Source organism: Cervus elaphus, chromosome 13 (assembly GCF_910594005.1).
Source record: "Cervus elaphus chromosome 13, mCerEla1.1, whole genome shotgun sequence".
In the NCBI taxonomy this organism is placed as follows: Eukaryota; Metazoa; Chordata; class Mammalia; order Artiodactyla; family Cervidae; genus Cervus; species Cervus elaphus.
Window position 1 is genome coordinate 5,258,640 of NC_057827.1, and position 21,088 is coordinate 5,279,727.

Below are 21,088 nucleotides of genomic sequence, written 5' to 3' on the forward strand. Positions count from 1 at the left end.
AGAAAAATATGTATAAAAAGACAGGTAATGGAGATTTTATATTTTACTAGACATTCATAAGTTCTGTCAATGATGAAGACAAAGCTAGAGACATGAAGATATTGGAAGGAAGCATGTGTCCTGCAAGGCAAAAAGCAGAGAAGACTCTTAGGAAATCTCTTATTTCAGCTTTTCAGGACTGAAAGTTGAAGCAGTGTGGTAAGGGAATCAGCAGGAGGACATGATGAGAAATGGTGTCTGTGAGTGTTGAGGAATGAGGTGGCCTCCCTGCTATAGCTGAAATTTCAAGACATGGGGAATACATCACTCATACATTGTTCTTTGCACTTTTTTTTAACAAGAGTAAAACAAACAGAAGTTTATTAACATGTATGCCTCTTATATACGTGGCAGATACCAAGGAAAACTCAATAAATCCCAACAAAGCCCAAAGTATCACCTTAAATGCCTTCTTTAATTAAAGATAAAGGAAAAATCTTGGGAGAAGAGGAAAGAAGCCAGTTATGGGAGGTAGGCAGGAAAGGCACGGTAAGGGGTTAGATTTGTTACTCAGATACAAATAGTTGCCTTTGCCTTAACAAGCTTCTCGTGATTTAGAGACCACTTTCTCTTGTAGGGACATAGAGGGAGGCATATTACAGAGATTTTCTTTATAAATGTAAATTTCCCTTATAGAAGCGTAACTTCTACTCTGTTTTCAGAGTTTCTTCTGTGAATCCTCTTTCTCAAAAATAACCAGCTCAAGACAATCATTTATGCCAAAATGGCATATTTGGGGGTGGCACTTTCTGCTACCCACTTCAGTAGTAACAGTCTAGGGAAGCTGTGAACTATGGAAGAATTTTGGTTATAACACATTAGAGAAATGACACAAGAGAGGTAGTATCATACATCAATATTATGTCGATGTTATATTATGTACAAGCAGGTTGGTGTTTATGACCTTGTTAGTGGTGCAGTGCCTAGCTCCAGACTGAGTCACTCATGCTAACTACAATGTGACCGAAATATCTTAGAGGTGTGTAATGCATGACCTGCCTTGCTCTAAAGTGTGGCAGTTTCATTACTGTGAGATGTTAGATAAATAAGGATTTAAAGCATAAGACCTTCAAAGACCTTGAAATCTGATTAGGTAAATATGAGAAACACACACACACAGGAACATGCACACACCTAACAGCATAAGATAATGCTTGTTAAAGTGTCATATGAATGGACAGAGCAAAGTATGGCTATGTAAAGCAGGAGAGATCACATCCAACTGTGATGATCAGAAATGACCTCATAGAAAGGAAGAAATATAGATTGGACTGGGAAGGGTGGAAGAAGTTAAATGAGAAGAAAACAATTAAGAGGACATTTTAGAAAATGAAAAAAATGTAAGCACAACATCGAGCCAGCTTTCATAAAGTTTTAGAGAAGAGAGAAATTAATTAAACAGAGGATTCTAAATGAATAGAGGGAGCTAAGGGTGGAAGGGTAGGATGGACTATTATTGTGGATAGGCCATTGATTCTGGAAAAGGATTTGAGATATTCAGTTGGGCTTCCCTGATAGCTTAGCTGGCAAAGAATCCACCTGCAATGCAGGAGACTCTGGTTTGATTCCTGGGTCAGCAAGATCCATTGGAGAAGGGTTAGGCTACCCACTCCAGTATTCTTGGGCTTCCCTTGTGGCTCAGTGGATAAAGAATCCACTTGCAATGTGGGAGATCTGGGCTCAATTCCTGGGTTTGGAAGATCCTCTGGAGAAGGGAAAAGCTACCCACTCCAGTATTCTGACCTAGAGAATTCCATGGACTGTATAGTCCATAGGGTGGCAAAAAGTCGACAGGACTGAGTGACTTTCACTTTCACTTTCTTTTTTTTTGGGTAATTTCTTTAAAAATTTTATATAGTATAATTTATTTTTTAAATAATTTATTTTTTATTGAAGGATAATTGCTTGACAGAATTTTGTTGTTTTCTGTCAAACCTCTACATGAATCAGCCATAGGTATACATACATCCCTTCCCTTTTAAAACTCCCTCCCATATTCCTCCCCATCCCACCCCTCTAGGTTGATACAGAGCCCCTGTTTGATTCCTGAGCCATACAGCAAATTCCCGTTGGCTCTCTATTTTACATACAGTGATTTAAGTTTCCATGTTACTTTTTCCATACATCTCACCCTCTCCTCCCCTATCCCCATGTCCATAAGTCTATTCTCTATGTCTGTTTCTCTATTGTTGCCCTGTAAATAAATTCTTCAGTATCATTTTTCTAGATTCTGTATATATGTGTCAGAATATGGTATTTATCTTTCTGTTTCTAACTCACTTCACTCTGTATAATAGGTTCTATGTTCATCCACTTCATTAGAACTGACTCAAATGTGCTCCTTTTTATGGTGTGCTGCGATTCATGGGGTCGCAAAGAGTCGGACACGACTGAGCGACTGAACTGAACTAAACTGAATATTCTGTTATGTACATACACCACAATTTCTTTATCCTTTCATCTGTCGATGGACATCTAGGTTGCTTCCATGTTCTAGCTATTGCAAATAGTGCTGCAGTGAACAATGGGATACATGTGTCTCATTTAATTTTGGTTTCCTCAGGGTATGTGCCTAGGAGTGGAATTGCTGGTGGTTTTATTCCTAGTATTGTTTTAAGGAATCTCCATACTGTCTTCTATGGTAGCTGTATCAATTTACATTCCCACCAATAGTGCAAGAGTGTTCCCTTTTCTCCACACCCTCTCCAGCATCTATTGTTTGCAGACATTTTGATGAGGGCCATTCTGACAGGTGTGAGGTGATATCTCATTGTAGCTTTGATCTGCATTTCTCTAATAATGAGCAATATTGAGCATTTTTTCATGTGTTTGTTAGCCATCTGTATGTCTTCTTTGGAGAAATGTCTATTTATGTCCTTTTCCTACTTTTTGATTGGGCTGTTTGTTTTTCTGGTATTGAGTTGTATGAGCTGCTTGTGTGTTTTGGAAATTAATCCTTTGTCAGTTGTTTCATTTGTTATTATTTTCTCCCATTCTAAGGGTTTTCTTTTTACCTTGCTTATAGTTTTCTTTGCTGTGCAAAAGTTTTTAAATTTAATCAGGTAACACTTGAGTTCTTTTGTTTTTATTTCCAGTACTCTAGGAAGTGGATCATAGAGGATCTTTCTTTGATTTATGTCATCGAGTCTTCTGCCTATATTTTTCTCTAAAGTGTTTTAGTTTCTGGTCTTCCATTTAGGTCTTTAACCCATTTTGAGTTTATCTTTGTGTATGGTGTTAGGAAGTGTTCTAATTTCATTCTTTCACATATAGCTGTCCAGTTTTCCAGCCCCATTTATTGAAGAGGCAGTCTTTTTCCCATTATATATCCTTGCCTCCTTTGTCAAAAATAAGGTACGAATAGGTGCATGGGTTTCTGTCTGGGCTTTCTATCTTGTTCAGTTGGTCTATATTTCTATTTTTGTGCCAGTACCATGCTGTCTTGATGACTGTAGCTTTGTTGTATGACCTGAAGTCAGGAAGCTTGATTCCTCCAGCTCCATTCTTCTCTCTCAAGACTGCTTTGGCTACTTGGCATCTATTGTGTTTTTGTATGAACTGTGAAATGTTTTGTTCTAGTTCTGTGAAATATGCCATTGGTAATTTGATAGGGATCCCATTAAACCTATAGGTTGCCTTTGGTAGTATAGTCATTTTCACAATATTGATTCTTCCTACCCAGAAACATGGAATACCCCTTCATCTGTTTATGTCATATTTGATTTGTTTCATTAGTGTCTTATAATTTTCTGTTTACAATTCTTTCATCTCCTTAGCTAAGTTTATTTCTAGATATTTAATTCTTTTTGTTGCAATGGTGAATGGGATTGATTCCTTAATTGCCCTTTCTGATTTTTCCTTGAAAGTATGTAGAAATGCAAGTGATTTCTGTGTATGGATTTTGTATCCTGCAACTTTGCTAAATTCACTAATTAGCTCTAGTAATTTTCTGATACTATCTTTAGGATTTTATCTGTACAGTATCATGTCACCTGCCAACAGTGAGAGTTTTATATCTTCTATTCCAGTCTGAATTCCTTGTATTTCTTTTTCTTATATGATTGCTGTAGCTAAAACTTCCAGAACTATGTTGAATAATAGTGGCAAAAGTGGACACTCTTGTCTTGTTCCTGTACTTAGGGTGAATGCTTTCAGCTTTTCACCATTGAGAATAATATTTGCTGTAGACTTATCATATATGGCCTATGTTGAGGTAGGTTCCTTCTATGCCCATTTTTTTGAAGAGATTTAATCATAATAGGTGCTGAATTTTGTCAAAGGCTTTTTCTGCATCTATTGAGATGATCATATGCTTTTTATCTTTCAATTTGTTAATATGGTGTATCACATTGATTAATTTCTGCATATTGAAGAATCCTTGCATCCCTGGAATAAACCCAACTTGATCATGGTGTATGAGCTTTTTGATGTGCTGCTGAATTCTGTTTGCTAAAATTTTGTTGAGGATTTTTGCATCTATGTTTATCAGTGATTTTTTTTAATCCTTTCAGGAGTCTGTGTCTTTTGGTTTTTTGGAGCATTTAATCCATTTATATGTAAAGTAATTATTGATACATATATATGTTCCTATTGACATTTTTTAATTGTTTGGGGTTGATTTAATAGATCTTTTTTCTTCTGTTGTTTTTCTTGACTATTGAAATGTTGTTGCTGAATCACTCAAAGATGCCAGGGTTCTTGGCCTCTGACAGAGAAGAATTCAATCTGGGGTCAGAGACGAGCCTGGATCACTCAGAGCTTTTGTGTAATAAAGTTTTATTAAAGTATAAAGGAGGTAGAGAAAGCTTCTGACATAGACATCAGAAGGGGGTAGAAAGAGTACCCCCTTGGTAGTCTTAGCACTGGAATTATATACTCTCAAGTTAGTTATTACAGTAAGTCAAAAGAATGTCTGGAGGTTGTAAAGACCTAACCAGACCTACTCCCATAATTTACATTTTGAGATAACAGAATTAGCCAGAAAGTTTTTCTTTTTTTCCAGAGACTGTCTTCAAGCAAAATACATTACTGTTATATAATCCTAAGGAATGTAGAGGGGGGAAAAAGTTTGTCCTTTCTTCCTCCTTGAGAATTCCAAACCCCTCTCTCCATGGGGATCCTTAGACTTCTTATCAACCTTCCTAGGAATTGACTCTCTCACTATGGAAGTCCACTTAACATTTGTTGCAAAGCTGGTTTGGTGGTGCTGAATTCTCTTAATTTTTGCTTATCTGAAAAGCTTTTTAGTTATCCATCAAGTTTGAATGAGACCCTTGCTGGGTACAGTAATCTTGGTTGTAAATTTTTCCCTTTCACTACTTTAAATATATCCTGCCAGAATTTTGTTAAGGATTTTTGCATCTATGTTCATCAGTGATATTGGCCTGTAGTTTTCTTTTTTTGTGGCATTTTTGTCTGGTTTTGGAATTAGGGTGATGGTGGCCTCATAGAATGAGTTTGGAAGCTTACCTTCATCTGCAATTTTCTGGAAGAGTTTGAGAAAGATAGGTGTTAGCTCTTCTCTAAATTTTTGGTAGAATTCAGCTGTGAAGCCATCTGGTCCTGGGCTTTTGTTTGCTGGAAGATTTTGGATTACAGTTTCGATTTCCTTGCTTGTGATGGGTCTGTTAAGATCTTCTATTTCTTCCTGGTTCAGTTTTGGAAAGTTATACTTTTCTAAGAATTTGTCCATTTCATCCAAGTTGTCCATTTTATTGGCATAGAGCTGCTGGTAGTAGTCTCTTATGATCCTTTGTATTTCAGTGTTGTCTGTTGTGATCTCTCCATTTTCATTTCTAATTTTGTTAATTTGGTTCTTCTCTCTTTGCTTCTTAATGAGTCTTGCTAATGGTTTGTCAATTTTGTTTATTTTTTCAAAAAACCAGCTTTTAGCTTTGTTGATTTTTGCTATGGTCTCTTTAGTTGCTTTTGCATTTATTTCTGCCCTAATTTTTAAGATTTCTTTCCTTCTGCTAACCCTGGGGTTCTTCATTTCTTCCTTCTCTAATTGCTTTAGGTGTAGAGTTAGGTTATTTATTTGGCTTTTTTCTTGTTTCTTGATGTGAGCCTGTAATGCTATGAACCTTCCCCTTAGCACTGCTTTTACAGTATCCCATAGGTTTTGGGTTGTTGTGTTTTCATTTTCATTCATTTCTATGCATATTTTGATTTCTTTTTTGATTTCTTCTATGATTTGTTGGTTATTGAGAAGCATGTTATTTAGCCTCCATATGTTTGAATTTTTAACAATTTTTTTCCTGTAATTGAGATCTAATCTTACTGCACTGTGGTCAGAAAAGATGACTGGAATGATTTCAATTTTTTTGAATTTTCCAAGACCAGATTTATGGCCCAGGATGTGATCTATTCTGGAGAAGGTTCCGTGTGCACTTGAGAAAAAGGTGAAATTGATTGTTTTGGGGTGAAATGTCCTATAGATATCAATTAGGTCTAGCTGGTCCATTGTGTCATTCAAGGTTTGTGTTTCCTTGTTAATTTTCTGTTTAGTTGATCTATCCATAGTTCTGAGTGGGGTATTAAAGTCTCCCACTATTATTGTGTTACTATTAATTTCCTCTTTCATACTCGTTAGCATTTGCCGTACATATTGCGGTGCTCCTATGTTGGGTGCATATATATTTATAATTGTTATATCTTCTTCTTGCATTAATCCTTTGATCATTATGTAGTGTAATGAGATGGGTGAAACTGGAGCCCATTATACAGAGTGAAGTAAGCCAGAAAGATAAAGAACATTACAGCATACTAATACATATATATGGAATTTAAGAAAGATGGTAACGACAACCCTATATGCAAAACAGAAAAAGAGACACAGATGTACAGAGCAGACTTTTGAACTCTGTGGGAGAAGGTGAGGGTGGGATGTTTCAAAAGAACAGCATGTATATTATCTATGGTGAAACAGGTCACCAGCCCAGGTGGGATGCATGAGACAAGTGCTCGGGCCTGGTGCACTGGGAAGACTCAGAGGAATCGGGTGGAGAGGGAGGTGGGAGGGGGGATCAGGATGGGGAATACGTGTAAATCTATTGCTGATTCATGTCAATGTATGACAAAACCCACTGAAAAAATAAATAAATAAATAAAATAGAAAAAAAATAAAAGGCTCTAAAAAAAATAAAATAAAATAAATATATCCTGCCATTCCCTTCTGACCTGCAGAGTTTCTGCTGAAAAATCAACTATTAAGCATATGGCATTTCCATTGTATGTTACTTGTTGCTTCTCCCTTGCTGCTTTTAATATTCTTTATTTGTGTTTAGTTTTTTTTTTTCCTTCATTTGATTAGTATGTGTCTTGGCATGTTTCTTCTTGGGTTTATCCTGTATTGGTCTCTATGTGCCTCTTGGAGTTGATTGGCTATTTTCTTTTCCATGTTGAGGAAATATTCAAATATAATCTCTTCAAAAATTCTCTCATAGTCTTTCTTCCTTCTATTCTTCTCCTGGGACCTCTATAACTTGAATGTTGGTGTTTGATATGGCCCCAGAGGTTTCTGAGCCTGTCCTCAATTCTTTTCATTCTTTTTACTTTATTCAGAAATCATTTCCACCATTTTATCTTCCAGTTCACTGGTTTCTTCTTCTGCTTCAGATATTCTATAATTGATTCCTTCTAGAGTATTTCTAATTTCAGTAATTGTGTTGCTTGCCTCTGTATTCTTATCCTTTAATTCTCCCAGGTCTTTGTTAATTGATTCTTGCATTTTCTCCATTTTGTTTTCAAGGTTTTTGATCAACTTTACTATCATTATTCTGAATTCTTTTTCAGGTAATTTTCCTATCCCCTCTTTATTTATTTGGACTTCTGTGTTTTTTGTGTAGCATTTCTCTGCCTTTTCATTTTTTTAAGTTATTATGTTTGAGGTCTCCTTTACCCAGACTTCAAGGAAAGTTGAATTCTTTCTTTGAAGAAGGTTGAATTCTTTCTTCCTTTCGGTTTCTTCCCTCTTAAGGTTGGTCCAGTGGATTGTGTGAGTTTCATATAGGGTGAGATTTGTGCCAAGTTTTTGTTTGTTTGTTTGTTTGTTTTTGTTGTTGTTTGTTTGTTTTTCCTCTGATGGGCAAGGCTGAGTGAGGTGGTATTCCTGTCTGCTGATAATTGGGTTTGTATTTTTGTTTTGTTTGTTGTTTAGATGAGACGTCCTGCACGGGATGCTACGGGTAGCTGGGTGATGCCAGGTCTTGTATTCAAGTTGTTTCCTTTCTGTGAGTTCTCTCTATTTGATACTCCCTAGTGTTATTTCTCCAGTAGTTTAGGGTATTGGAGTCAGTGTTCCCACTCCAAAGGCTCAGCATTTGATCTCTGGTCAGCAATGAGTATTCCACAAGTAGTTTGTTATGGCATTAATGGAGAGTAAAACAAATATCCAAAAACAAGAAGCCAAAGTTGAACTTCAGACCAATGGCAATTACAAGATGAGGTAAATAACAATTAAAATGATGGAATATGCATATACACCCATGAGCAACGTGAAAACAGTCCAACAAAAACAAAGTACAATAGGTTGATACAGCAAACAAATGAAATAAAAAAAAATTATATTTACCAGTTAAGAACAAAACTAACTTAAGCACAAACTGGAAAACAAAACTAAAGCAAGGTGCCAAGTGAGGAATAAAGCAATGAAAACAAAACTAACAAATATATTGAGACGGAAGGAAAGAAAGAAATGAAAAAAGAATAGATATGCAAAGTTAAATAGAGGCAGATGAAGAAGATTTATATACATTAAAGATTAACTGCAAGGAGAAAAGAACAGTAGGAAGGCAAATGAAAGAATAAATGTACAAAAAACATGATAGGTTTAAAAATTAAAAATAATTTAAAAAGTGAAAAGAGGAAAAAAAAGGGAAGAAAGAAAAAATGGGGGGGGGTGGGAATGCCACAAAACTGCAAAAACCCAAAGTAGAGACAGAGATTTATAACAACGATAGAAAGTGTGACTGAATATACACATATACATATACACCCATAAGCAAAACCAAAACAGTCCAACAAAAATTAAGTACAATAGATTGATCCAGTGAACAAAGAAAAGCAAAAATTATATCTACCACAACAAAAGTAATTAAAGCACAAAATGGAAAACAAAACTAAAGCAAGGTGTCAACTGGGGAATAAAGCAATGAAAATAAAACTAACAAATATTTTGAGAAGAGACAAGAGAAAGTAAAGAAATAAAGAATAGATATGCAAAGTTAAATAGATGTAGATAAAGAAGACTTATATACATTAAAGATTAACTGCAAGAGGAAAAGAAGAGTAGGAAAAGCAAACAATGGAATGAATGTAGACAAAATAATAGATTTTAAAAAATTAAAATTAAAAAAAGAGAAAAACTCCACAGAACTGCAAAAATCCAACACAGAGGCAGAGGTTTATGACAACAATAAAAATCTTGACTGAGGAAAAAAAGAAAAAAGTTCAAAAGTGTAATTAGATTTCTTAATGCCAATAAAACTAACAACTACAACAGGGAGGGAGGGGGAAGGGGGAAAAAAGCAAAAGGACAAAAACCAAAAGAATCTACAGAAAAAATAAAAAAAAATAATAAGAGTAATAAATGTTTTTCTTGAATAATGTACAAATTGCTTTCAGAGTCCTTTTCAGCACTGGGAATCACAGTCCACCTTACTAGGATGCCCTCCAACACTGTGCTGATCTCTGGACCTACTGTGGGGGCAGCTCAGATTCTAATCTGGTCGTACTCCTGTGTGTTCTTGCCTGAAATGTCCACATCTATTAGAGCTCGTGCATCTTCTTTTGTGGGAGCTCTCAATGTCCTTTCACGTATTCCGTAGGCACAGAGTGTGGTCATTTGGATGATCACAGAGAGTTGATCATGTGGATTTAATCTGCAGCTTATACAGCTGGTCTGAAGGTTTTGGGTCTTCTTCCTTGGCCACACTGCTCCAGGGTTTCAATTGTGTTTATATTTCCACCTCTGCATGGGGGTTGTCCACTGGGGTTTAGCCCTGAGGCTACTCTGGAGGGCTTGGGTTTGACCCTGTGAGGGCCAGTGGTGGAGGTTGTGTAGCTGCTTGGGTCACAGGGATTCTGGCAGCACCAGGTACTCAGGGGGGTTCATGGCTAGCGTAGTAGGAAATATACTGCTATAGAAGGGTATGGTGACCAGTATTAGCCAATACACTCCAGTATTCTTGCCTGGAGAACCCCTTTTCTGACAGAGAAGCCTGGCAGGCCACAGTCTACAGGGTCGCAAAGAGTTGGACAGGACCGAAGTCACCCTGCACCATAAGCACAAGAAGTTCTCTCTCTCTCTCTCTCTCTGCCCCAGTGAGAGTTGTGCATGAAGCTCGTGCAGTTGCTTAGCTTGCAGAGACTCTGGTGGCACCAAGCTTGCAAGGATGCAGACTGCCTCTGCAACAGAAGTTATGACCCTATCAGAGTATTTTTTTGAGCCTCTCAGGATCAGCTCTGATCGAACTGGTGATAAGAAGGCCTCTTTGATCAGTCTTTCTCCATAGCTCCACGTGTTTGAGCGCTTAGAGAGATCCCTTGCCTGGGGTCCTTCTTGTTGTTCTGAGCATCAGACATAAAGACCGGCCCCCTAACTGGAGTCCTATTCTGTAGATCAGTGCCTCAGGCACTTAAGGGGGAATCCTGGGTGGGGTCCTACTCTGTAGTTCAATGTGTCAGGTATTTAATGGGTCAGCCTCCCTACGATGTTTTCCTGTGGAGAGAGAGAGCCTATGGTGATGGCTCCACCCCCATGCTTGACCCAGCAGTATTGCCTTGCTTCCATCGCTGCCTGGCTTTCCTCCACAGGCATTTCCCACCACAATCTCCTCCCTCACGTCTCCTCAATTTGTCTCTCCGCAGTCAACAGCAGCAGTCACACTGAGATTGCTCCACAATCACTAAACTCCAACTCCCAGCGGCTGCCCGCTCCAGGAGACCCGCGGTTCCTGCCCAGCAGATGTATGGCTGTGGCAAGGACTATCTGATTGTCATTCCATTTAGGCTGCCACAGATCAGCTGTTTCACTCTCAGTTTTAAATGTTTCTCCTCTGACTCAGAAAATTGTCCCGCTGACGGGATCGGACCCCTGCTTCAGTTCCTGCACCCCCCGAGGGCAGGTCCAGTCCTACTAACACTCCTGTTTTTCCCCCTAGTTCCTTCATCCTACTGAGTTTTGTGTGGTTCTATATATTATTTTCCCCTGGTCAGGTCCTCCTGTTCACTCTCAGCTGGTGTTCTGCATGCACTTCTGTGCCTGATGGTGTATTCATGATGTGTCCGTGGAGAGATATATACTCCACATCCACCTACTCCCCTGCCATCTTGTTCTCCTGTTCCTTGCACTTTATTAATGTTGTTTTCAGGGAATCCTACAAGCAGAAATATCCATCTTTTTGTTAACATTCTGGTGTATATATTTTAAGGGTCACACATTTTATACTGCTGCTGCTGCTGCTAAGTCGCTTCAGTCATGTCCGACTCTGTGTGACCCCATAGACGGCAGCCCACCAGGCTCCAGCATCCCTGGGATTCTCCAGGCAAGACCACTGGAGTGGGTTGTCATTTCCTTCTCCAATGCATGAAAGTGAAAAGTGAAAGTGAAGTTGCTCAGTCATGTCCTACTCTTCACGACCAGGGACTGCAGCCTACCAGGCTCCTCCATCCATGGGATTTTCCAGGCAAGAGTACTGGAGTGGGTTGCCATTGCCTTCTCCACATTTTACACTACTATACTTAAAATAGATAGCCAACAAGGATCTACTGTATAGTATAGGGACTCTGCTTAATATTCTGTAATAGTCTAAATGTCAAAAGAATTTGAAAAAGAATAGATATTAGTATATGTATAATTGAATCACCTTGCTGTATAACTGAAACTATCACAACACTGTTAATCAAAACTGTACTCCAATATAAATTAATTTTTTGAAATAACAACCAAAGAGAAAAGTAAATGAATAAAAATGCAATTTATTCTCAACCAGTTCCATTCAGTTCAGGCGTTCAGTCATGTCCGACTCTCTGTGACCCCATGGATTGCAGCACGCCAGCCTTCCTGTCCATCACCAACACCCAGAGTTTGGTCAAACTCATGTCCATCAAGTTGGTGATGCCATCCAACCATTTCATCCTCTGTCGTCCCCTTCTCCTGCTTTCAATCTTTCCCAGAATCAGGGTTTTTTTCAAATGAGTCAGTTCTTTACATCTGGTGGCCAAAATATTGAAGTTTAAAGCTTCAGCATCAGCCCTTCCAATGAATATTCAAGGTTTATATCCTTTAGGATGGACTGATTTGATCTCCTAGCAGTTGAAGGAACTCTCAGGAGACTTTTCTAACACCACAGTTCAAAAGCGTCAATTCTTCAGTGCTTAGCTTTCTTTATGGTCCAACTCTTACATTCATGCATGTCTACCGGAAAGACCACAGCTTTGACTCTACAGACATTCGTCATCAAAGTAATGTCTCTGCTTTTTAATATGCTGTCTATGTTGGTCATAGCTTTTCTTCCAAGGAGCAAGCTTCTGTTAATTTCATGGCTGCAGTCACAATCTGCAGTGATTTTGGAGCCCAAGAAAATAAAGTCTTTCAGTGTTTCCATTGTTTCCCCATCTATTTGCCATGAAGTTGAAAGGTTGTTGCTGAACGATAAGACGCGGGATTCTTGGCCTCCGGAGGAGACGAATTCAATCCGGGGCCAGAGACGAGGCTGGATCGCTCAGAGCTTTTGTGTAATAAAGTTTTATTAAAGTATAAAGGAGATAGAGAAAGTTTCTGACATAGGCATCAGAAGAAGGCAAAAGAGAACCCCCCTCCTAGTCTTTAGCTGTATGTTATATAGTCACTCACAGTCTGTTAATGAAAAGAAAGGAATGTCATAAAAGTTAGAATGGCACTAGATAATTCATCCCTGGCCATAAAACGATTGACTTGAATCTTGTAGAATGGCAGAATACCAACAAATAGTTTCATTTACATAGATTAGGGAACAATATCCAAGTAAGTAGGTTAGGCTGTTTGGCGGAACCAACTTAAAGATAGAGTCTGGGGTACATTAATATAGCTTAAGACAACATTTCCATAAGAAAAAGAAATGTATTGGTTAACTCAAGGTTTGAGAGTAGTTAGCTTCAGGTGAAACCAGGTGTCATGGCAACACAGCATTTTAAGAGAAACCTCCTTTTAAATTTGTATAGAGAAGAAAAAATATCGCTGGTTTGTTTCTTCCTGCCGCTTAAGAGAGGTAAAAATGTCTGGCACTTGCAGCCTCTTTCCTCCGTTTGGAGACCCCTGGCCTTCCTGCCTGTTACCCTCTCAAAGTGATGGGACCAAATGCCATGATCTTCATTTTTGAATGTTGAGTTATAAGCCAGATTTTTCACTCTCCTCATTCACATTCAGCAGGAGACTCTTTAGTTCCTCTTCACTTTCTTCCATAAGGGTGGTGTCATCTGCATATATGAGGTTATTGATATTTCTCCTGGCAATCTTGATCACAGCTTGTGCTTCATCCAGTTTGTCATTTTGCATGATGTACTCTGCACATAAGTTAAATCATCAAGGTGTCAATATACAACCTTGATGTACTCCTTTCCCAATTCAGAACCAGTCCTTTGTTCCATATCCAGTTCTAACTGTTTCTTGTTGACCTGCATTCACGTTTCTCAGGAGGCTGGTATTCCCACAGCTTTAAGAATTTTCCATAGTTTCTTGTGATCCACACAGTTAAAGGCTTTAGCAAAGTCAATGAAGCAGAAGTACATGTTTTTCTGGAATTCTCTTGCTTTTTCTATGATCCAATAGATGTTGGCAATTTGCTTCTAACCTAGGAGGACTATAATATATAAAAGAATGACTGAAACCTAAAGTGAGAAACTGACAACAGTACAATAATAGTAAGGGAGTTTAACAGTCCATTCATATCAATGCATAGATCATTCAGATGAAATGTCAACAGGTAAACAGTGGCTTAGGCATTGAAAAATAAATATTGGACTGGATGGACATGATAGATTTACACAGAACATTCTGTACAAATGCAGCAGAATACACATTCTACTCAAGTGGAAGTGAAATCTTCCAAAGGATAGACCATAAACTAGGACCCAAAAATCTCAATAAATTTAATAAGATTGAAATCATATCAAGTACCTTTCCTATAAAAGTGGTACTTAAGTAGAAGTTTAATACAAAAAGAACCCTGGGAAAATGGCAAATATATAGAGGCTGAATGATAGTGCTGAACTACTATTGGGTGAACAATGATATCAATGGAGTAAGAAAAATGTTGAAGACAAATGAAAATGAAGATACAGCATACCCAAATCTTTGGGGTACAGCAAAAGCAATTCTAGTAGGGAAGATTTATCAACACAGGCCTGCCTCAAGAAACACAAATCCAAAACAATGTGACCTTCCAACTAAAGAAACTAGAAAGAAAAGATCAAAACGCTTAGTCAGTAGATGAAAGGAAATAGTAAAATCAGAAGGGAAATAAATAATATAGTTACTAAAAAACAACTGGAAATATCAATGAATTAACAGGCTTTTTTGAAAAGATAAAGTTCACAAACTTTTACTAGACATTGAAAAAGAGAGAAATATCTGGACAATAAAATCAGAGAAAAAAGAGAAGTAGCAGTGGACATCACAAACATAAAAAGAATATTCTATAGAAGAATATTATGATAAACTATATGCCAATAATCTACCCATTCTACTAGAGATTTAATATCTGAGCAATGTGAGCACTAGTATAGATATTGAAACAGAAATAAAAAAGCTGTCAGAAAATAAATGACCAGAACCAGGCAACTTCATAGGTGAGTGCTATCACACGTTCAAATAAGATTTAATGCCCATCTATCTCAAATGCTTCCAAATAATTCAAGATAAGAATACACTATTGATTCGTTTCTTGATGTCACAATTACCTTGATACCAAAACCAGACCAGGAGAACATACATCAAACAAGAAAATTATAGTCCAACATCTCAAATAAACATATATGCAAATATCCACAAAAATATTAGCAAACTGAATATAGTAATACATCAAAAAGACCACACACCCTAATCAAGTAGAATTTATTTGAAGGGTATGAGGATGGTTCAACATCTGCAAATCAATCAGCATAATGAAGTACATTACAAAATGAAGGATAAAAATAATATGATCAAATCAGTAGATGCAGAAAAAAATATTTGACAAGATTCAAAACACATTTATGAAAAATACTCTCAATAAGGTGGGTATAGAAGGAATGTACTTCAACAAAGCTACAAACCCACAGTTAACATCACACTCAATAGTCAACAACTGAAATCTTTCACTTTAAGATTAGGTACAAGACAAGTATACCCACTCTCACTACTCTTATTCAAGATATTATTGGAATCTGAACTACAGTTATAAGGTAAGAAAGTAAATAAGGCATTCAAAGTAGGAAGTTTATTAAATTCTGAGGGCTCCATGAAAAATTATTTGAAATAATAACAAAATTTTAAAGTTATAGGATACAGAAATCAATGCACAAAATCTTGTGTTTCCATAAACTAAAAGTAATTAGCAGAAAAAATTAAGAAAACCATTACAACAAAATAATAATATACCTAGGAATAAATTTAACCAGCAGGTAAAAGACTTGTACATTGAAAGCTATAAGACATTGCTGGAAAAAATTGAAGAAGACCAAATAAATGGGAGCATATTCTGTGCTCATGGATTGGAAGAATTAGTATTATTGAGCATTTTATACTTCCTGATTCAATGCTATATCTATCAAAAATTGAATGACACTTTTCACTGACAAAACAAAATTATTCTAAAATTTCTATGAAAACACAGGATTCCAAACAACAAAAGTAAATCATAGGAAAAAGAAAAAAGCTGACGGTATTACTCTCCCTGGTTTCAAATTATGCTTTGAAGTTACAGTAATCAAAACAGCATGGAATTGGCAGAGAACCAGACTTGTTGATCAATGGAACAGATCAAAAGCCCCCAAATAAATCCACACATATGTACAATTTATTTATGACAAAGGAACAAACAACATGTGGTGGATGAAGGATAGTCTCTTTATTAAATTGTATTTGGAAAATTGTACAATGACATGGGAAAGAGTGAAACTATACCACTGTCTTACACCATACAGAAATATTTATTCAGAATGGATTAAAGACTTGAATATAAGACATGAAATCACAATAGTCATAGAAAAACAGTCAATATGTTCTTTGCAATATCTTTCTAGATACGTCCCCTCAGGTAAGGGAAACAAAAGCAAAAATAAACTAATGGAATTACATCCAACTAATATGTTTCTCCAACAACAACTTGAAAAGGGAATGTAATGTATGAGAGAAACTATTTGCAAATCACAGAGTTGATAAAGGGTTAATATATGAAATGTAGAAGAAACTCAAATAGCTTCAAAACAGAAAATGATCTAATTTAAAAGTGAGTATTTAAAAATAAGTGAATAAGCATGTTTCCAAAGAAGACATACAGATGGTCAAAAGGCACATGAAAATATATTCAACATCACCATTGTTAGGTAAATACAAATTGAAGTGCAATGAAATATCACTTCACTTACAACAGAATGGCTATTATCAAAAATAGTGTTAAAGAGGATGTAGAGAAATGGAACCCTCATATACTACTGGTAAGAATGTAAATTGATTGCAGTCACTATGAAAAATAGCATACATGTTCCTCAAAAAATTAAAAATAGAACTACCACAAGATTCAGAAATTTACTTATGGGTGTTTAGCTGAAGAAAGAAAAACCACTAATTTGAACAAATATTATACATATCAGTGTTTTTTGCAGGATTGTTTACAGTAGCCAAAACATAGAAGCAACTTAAGTGTCCATTGGCAGATGAAAGGATAAAGAACTTGTAGTATATATTATATAAATGATCTAATACTACTCACCCATAAAAATGTGAAATCGTGCAATTTTTGACAACAGAGACATAGCATTATAATAAATGAAATAAGCTTACAGAGAAAAACAAATGCTACATGATTCTACTTATAAGTGGAACATAAACAAAACTTACAAGAACAATAAATGTACAAATCAGATAGTGTAAAAATCAAATTAAATGCAAGTAAACACTTAGATAAAGAGAGCAGAGTAGTAGTTATCAGAGAAGAGAGGAGAAGAGAGGATGAATGTTTAAGAGCATCGACTATATGATAATTTATGGTAACTAAACTTTTGGTGGTAAGCACAATATAGCACAATATAGAAGTCAAAATGTAGCGTTGTATACATGAAACCTGTTATAAAATAATGTTACATCAATAAGTAAAAGAATTTAGAATTAGCATTCAAATTCCAGTTAATAAGCCTCTTATAGACAAGCAAACATAGGGATCCATATTTAAATGAGCATTTTGTGTCCTAGATTTAAGGAAATATATATATATATATATATATATATATATATATATATATATGTGAACATTTCAAAAACAGAGAGTAATGATAGATACGCATGAGTGGTAATCAAGATCTAAAATGCTTAGCCGGCCCCCAAGAGACTGTTGAGAAGATTTTGATTCTGTCAATATTCCAATCTCAATTACATCTTTTTGATACTCAGAATACTAATAAAGCAGAAAATTTTATTTTTGAGGAGAACAAAATGATATAATTATGACTTTTTACTAATTGAACAGCCCATTCAATAAATGATAATAGAAAATAAAATCTCAAATTACAACAAAAATTATACATGGTACAACAATGTATGTGTGCTTAGTCACTCAGTCATGTCCAACTCTTTGTGACCCCATAGGCTGTAGCCCACCAGGCTCCTCTGTCCATGGGAATTGTCCAGGCAAGAATACTGGAGAGGGTTGCCATGCCCTCCTCCAGGGGATCTTCCCAACCCAGGGATCGAGCCCAGGTCTCCTGCATTGCAGGTGGATTCCTTACTCTCTGAGACACCAGGGAAGCCCTAGTACAACAATAAATGATTTAGAAGATTAAATGGTGAAAGATTTTGTTTAATAATATTAAATGAAAAACTTCAGCATCAGAGAACTGAGGCTATTTTACACAAATATTCATAGCAGTTTTATTTAGATTATTCAGAAACTAAAAACAATTCAAATTTTCTTCAACAGGTGAATGGTTAATTAAACTGAGGCATTCATATCATATTATTTATTAGTAACAATGGATGCCTCATTAATATATAAACTTGGATGAATCTCCAGAGAATTAGGCTGAGTGAAAAGTCAATCCTCAAGAATTATACACTGAATAATTCTATATTTACAGCATTCTTTTTAAAGTTACAGGCATTATATATCTCACTTTTATTTTTTTATTTTAAAATTTATCTTTACTGAAGTATAGCTGACTTAAACCACTGTGTTAATTACTGCTGTACCGCAAAGTTACAATTATACACATGTACATCTGTTTTAATATATTTTTCATTATGGTTTGTCACAAGATATTGAATGTAGTTCCCTGTGCTATACAGTATGACCTTGTTTACTCTGTCTATATAGGCTTGTATCTGCCAGTTCCAAACTCCCAATCCAACCCTTTCCCACCCACTTCCCTTTGTCACCTACCTGTCTATTCTATGTGTCCCTCAATATGAAAAAACTGAGTTTTGAATCTTGGATCTATCATTTATTTGCTATTTGTCATAGGAGATCCAAAAGAACCTTTAATATCCTTGTTCAAATACGGAGAGAGTGGCATTCATTGCCTGGAGAAACTTGATGGATTTAGTCAAAATATGTAAAAAACATAGCACAGTTCCTTCCTGTAGTAAATATATAATTATCACTGGTAATGAGATGTGGCTGATTTTTTGCTTCTATGTTTCAAATGTCTGCATTGCTTCCCCACCTCTATATTATGAAACAGTTACAAAGGTTGTTAGTATACCCATTTTTGCAATGTGTGCTGTGCTTAGTTGTTCAGTCATGTCTGACTCTGTGACTCCATGGACTTTAGCCCATCAGGCTCCTCTCTCTATGGGATTTTCCAGGCAAAAATACTGGAGTGGGTTGCCATTTCCTTCTCCAATTTTTGCAATATTAAGTACATTTTCCCCATATGAATATCCAACATGTGAGACAACTGTAAAATATATTCTCAGCAATTGCTGTTGCAAAATAATATCTACTTACATTGATCTGGATCTTTCCAATAAATACAAATCATGCTCTTTAACATTTAAAAAATACACTCCATCTTAAACATTTAAAAAATGTATTTACTGTATTGCTCATGCTTCCAAATCTAATACTCTAGTTTACAACTCCTGTTACTATAAAAGTCCTCAGATATGTTTTAATTTTATTGGACCAAAGTTGTTCTTCATTTTCATTGCACTGGACTGACTTTACCATCGCTTAGTTGTAACAACGATCCTTGTGTTTCTGAGTACAAAAGACACTTTAAAACACATACCATACAAATTAATTCAAGAGTAATTAATCTAACTAGCAAACAAACATGACAATTTCTTGCCTTGGTGCCATGATGGTTTGGTTCTTGGGTGCCCTTAGGTAAAAATTCTCAGGTTTGTTTCTCTTTGAACCTTTTCTGGAGTATCTACTGAGCTCTCAGACTTACCTGAATGGGATCTCTGGGATCTTACCTGAGTAGACTTCCCTGGTGGCTCAGATGGTAAAGCGTCTGCCTATAATGTGGGAGACCCAGGTTCGATCCCTGGGCTGGGAAGATCCTCTGGAGAAGGAAATGGCAACCCACTCCAGTACTCTTGCCTGGAAAATCCCATGGACGGAGGAGCCTGGTAGGCTAAACAGTCCATGGGGTCTCAAAGAGTCATGAGCAACTAAACTTTCACTTTCTTTCACTGAACTTTCAGAATTACCTGAATGGGATATCAGAAGAAATTCTCAGTGTGGGTGTCTGAATTCTTGCCTGGAATGTTGGTAATGGAGACTGAATCTCTGCTCCCAGACAGGCCAACAACAGGAATAAAACTTTGGTTCCTGAGTTATGATAAAGAATCCAAATTCAGCAACGAAGCCCTGTTCAGCACCAGGGATGAACACATTGTAAGATGTAACAGAGGGGACAGTTATAGCTCCCTAGGCTGTTCATTAGGTACTGGTCCCATACCTCTGAGCACATGCTTTCCCTATGCAACACTGGAATGGAAATGAAGGAAATTATTCTGTTGAATTTCTGTTCCCAAGACATCAGATTAAATCCAGTCGTGTGAATCCAGTTTTTACTCCTCCTTCTCCAGGAACTCTGGCCTTCCAGAGTTCTCATACCTTTACAGCTAATCCCAATCTAAGTTAATGTGTTCTCCAAATCAGACTGATAACCCATGTTGGCCAAGTCCCATGGAATTCCAAAGTATCTTCTTGTGGCATGAAATACCTTCCAATCTAGAAAATTAATATTAACCTTGTCAACAAAAGAGGGAGGTGTGTTTCTTTCTTATAAAATCATGTATACTACAACTTTGACTTTATCATCTTTTTGACAAATCATATGAAATTTTGTACTTTGAACAGAACTTATAAGTTTTCATTCATTCATTTAAGAAATGTTAGTTATATTGATTTCATGTCAAAAAAATAAAATGCAGGGAGACATCACCCTTATGGCAGAAAGCAAAGAGGAACTAAAGAGCCTCTTGATGAAAGTGAAAGAGGAGAGTGAAAAAGCTGGCTTAAAACTGAACATTAAAAAAAATGAAGATCATGGCATCCAGTCCCATCACTTCATGGTAAATAGATGGGGAAACAATGGAAACGGTAACAGACTTTATTTCCTTGGGCTCCAAAATCACTGAAGATGGTGACTGCAGCCATGATAAGCCAAGATGCTTACCCCTTGGAAGAAATATTAGGATCAACCTAGACAGAGATATTACCTTGCCAATAAAAGTCCATCTAGTCAAAGCTGTGTTTTTTTCCCAGTAGTCATGTATAGACGTGAGAATTGGACCATGAAGGAGGGTGAACACTGAAGAATTGATGCTTTTGAACTGTGGTGTTGGAGAAGATTCTTGAGA

At 36.6% G+C, this 21,088-nt stretch overlaps 1 non-coding gene across 1 annotated transcript; it reads left to right on the top strand.

Moving 5' to 3' along the window:
• Window positions 1–19,704: 19,704 nt before the first annotated feature.
• Window positions 19,705–19,776, top strand: TRNAY-AUA. Its single transcript has one exon. It is a non-coding gene; the product is annotated as a tRNA-Tyr (tRNA).
• Window positions 19,777–21,088: the final 1,312 nt, after the last annotated feature.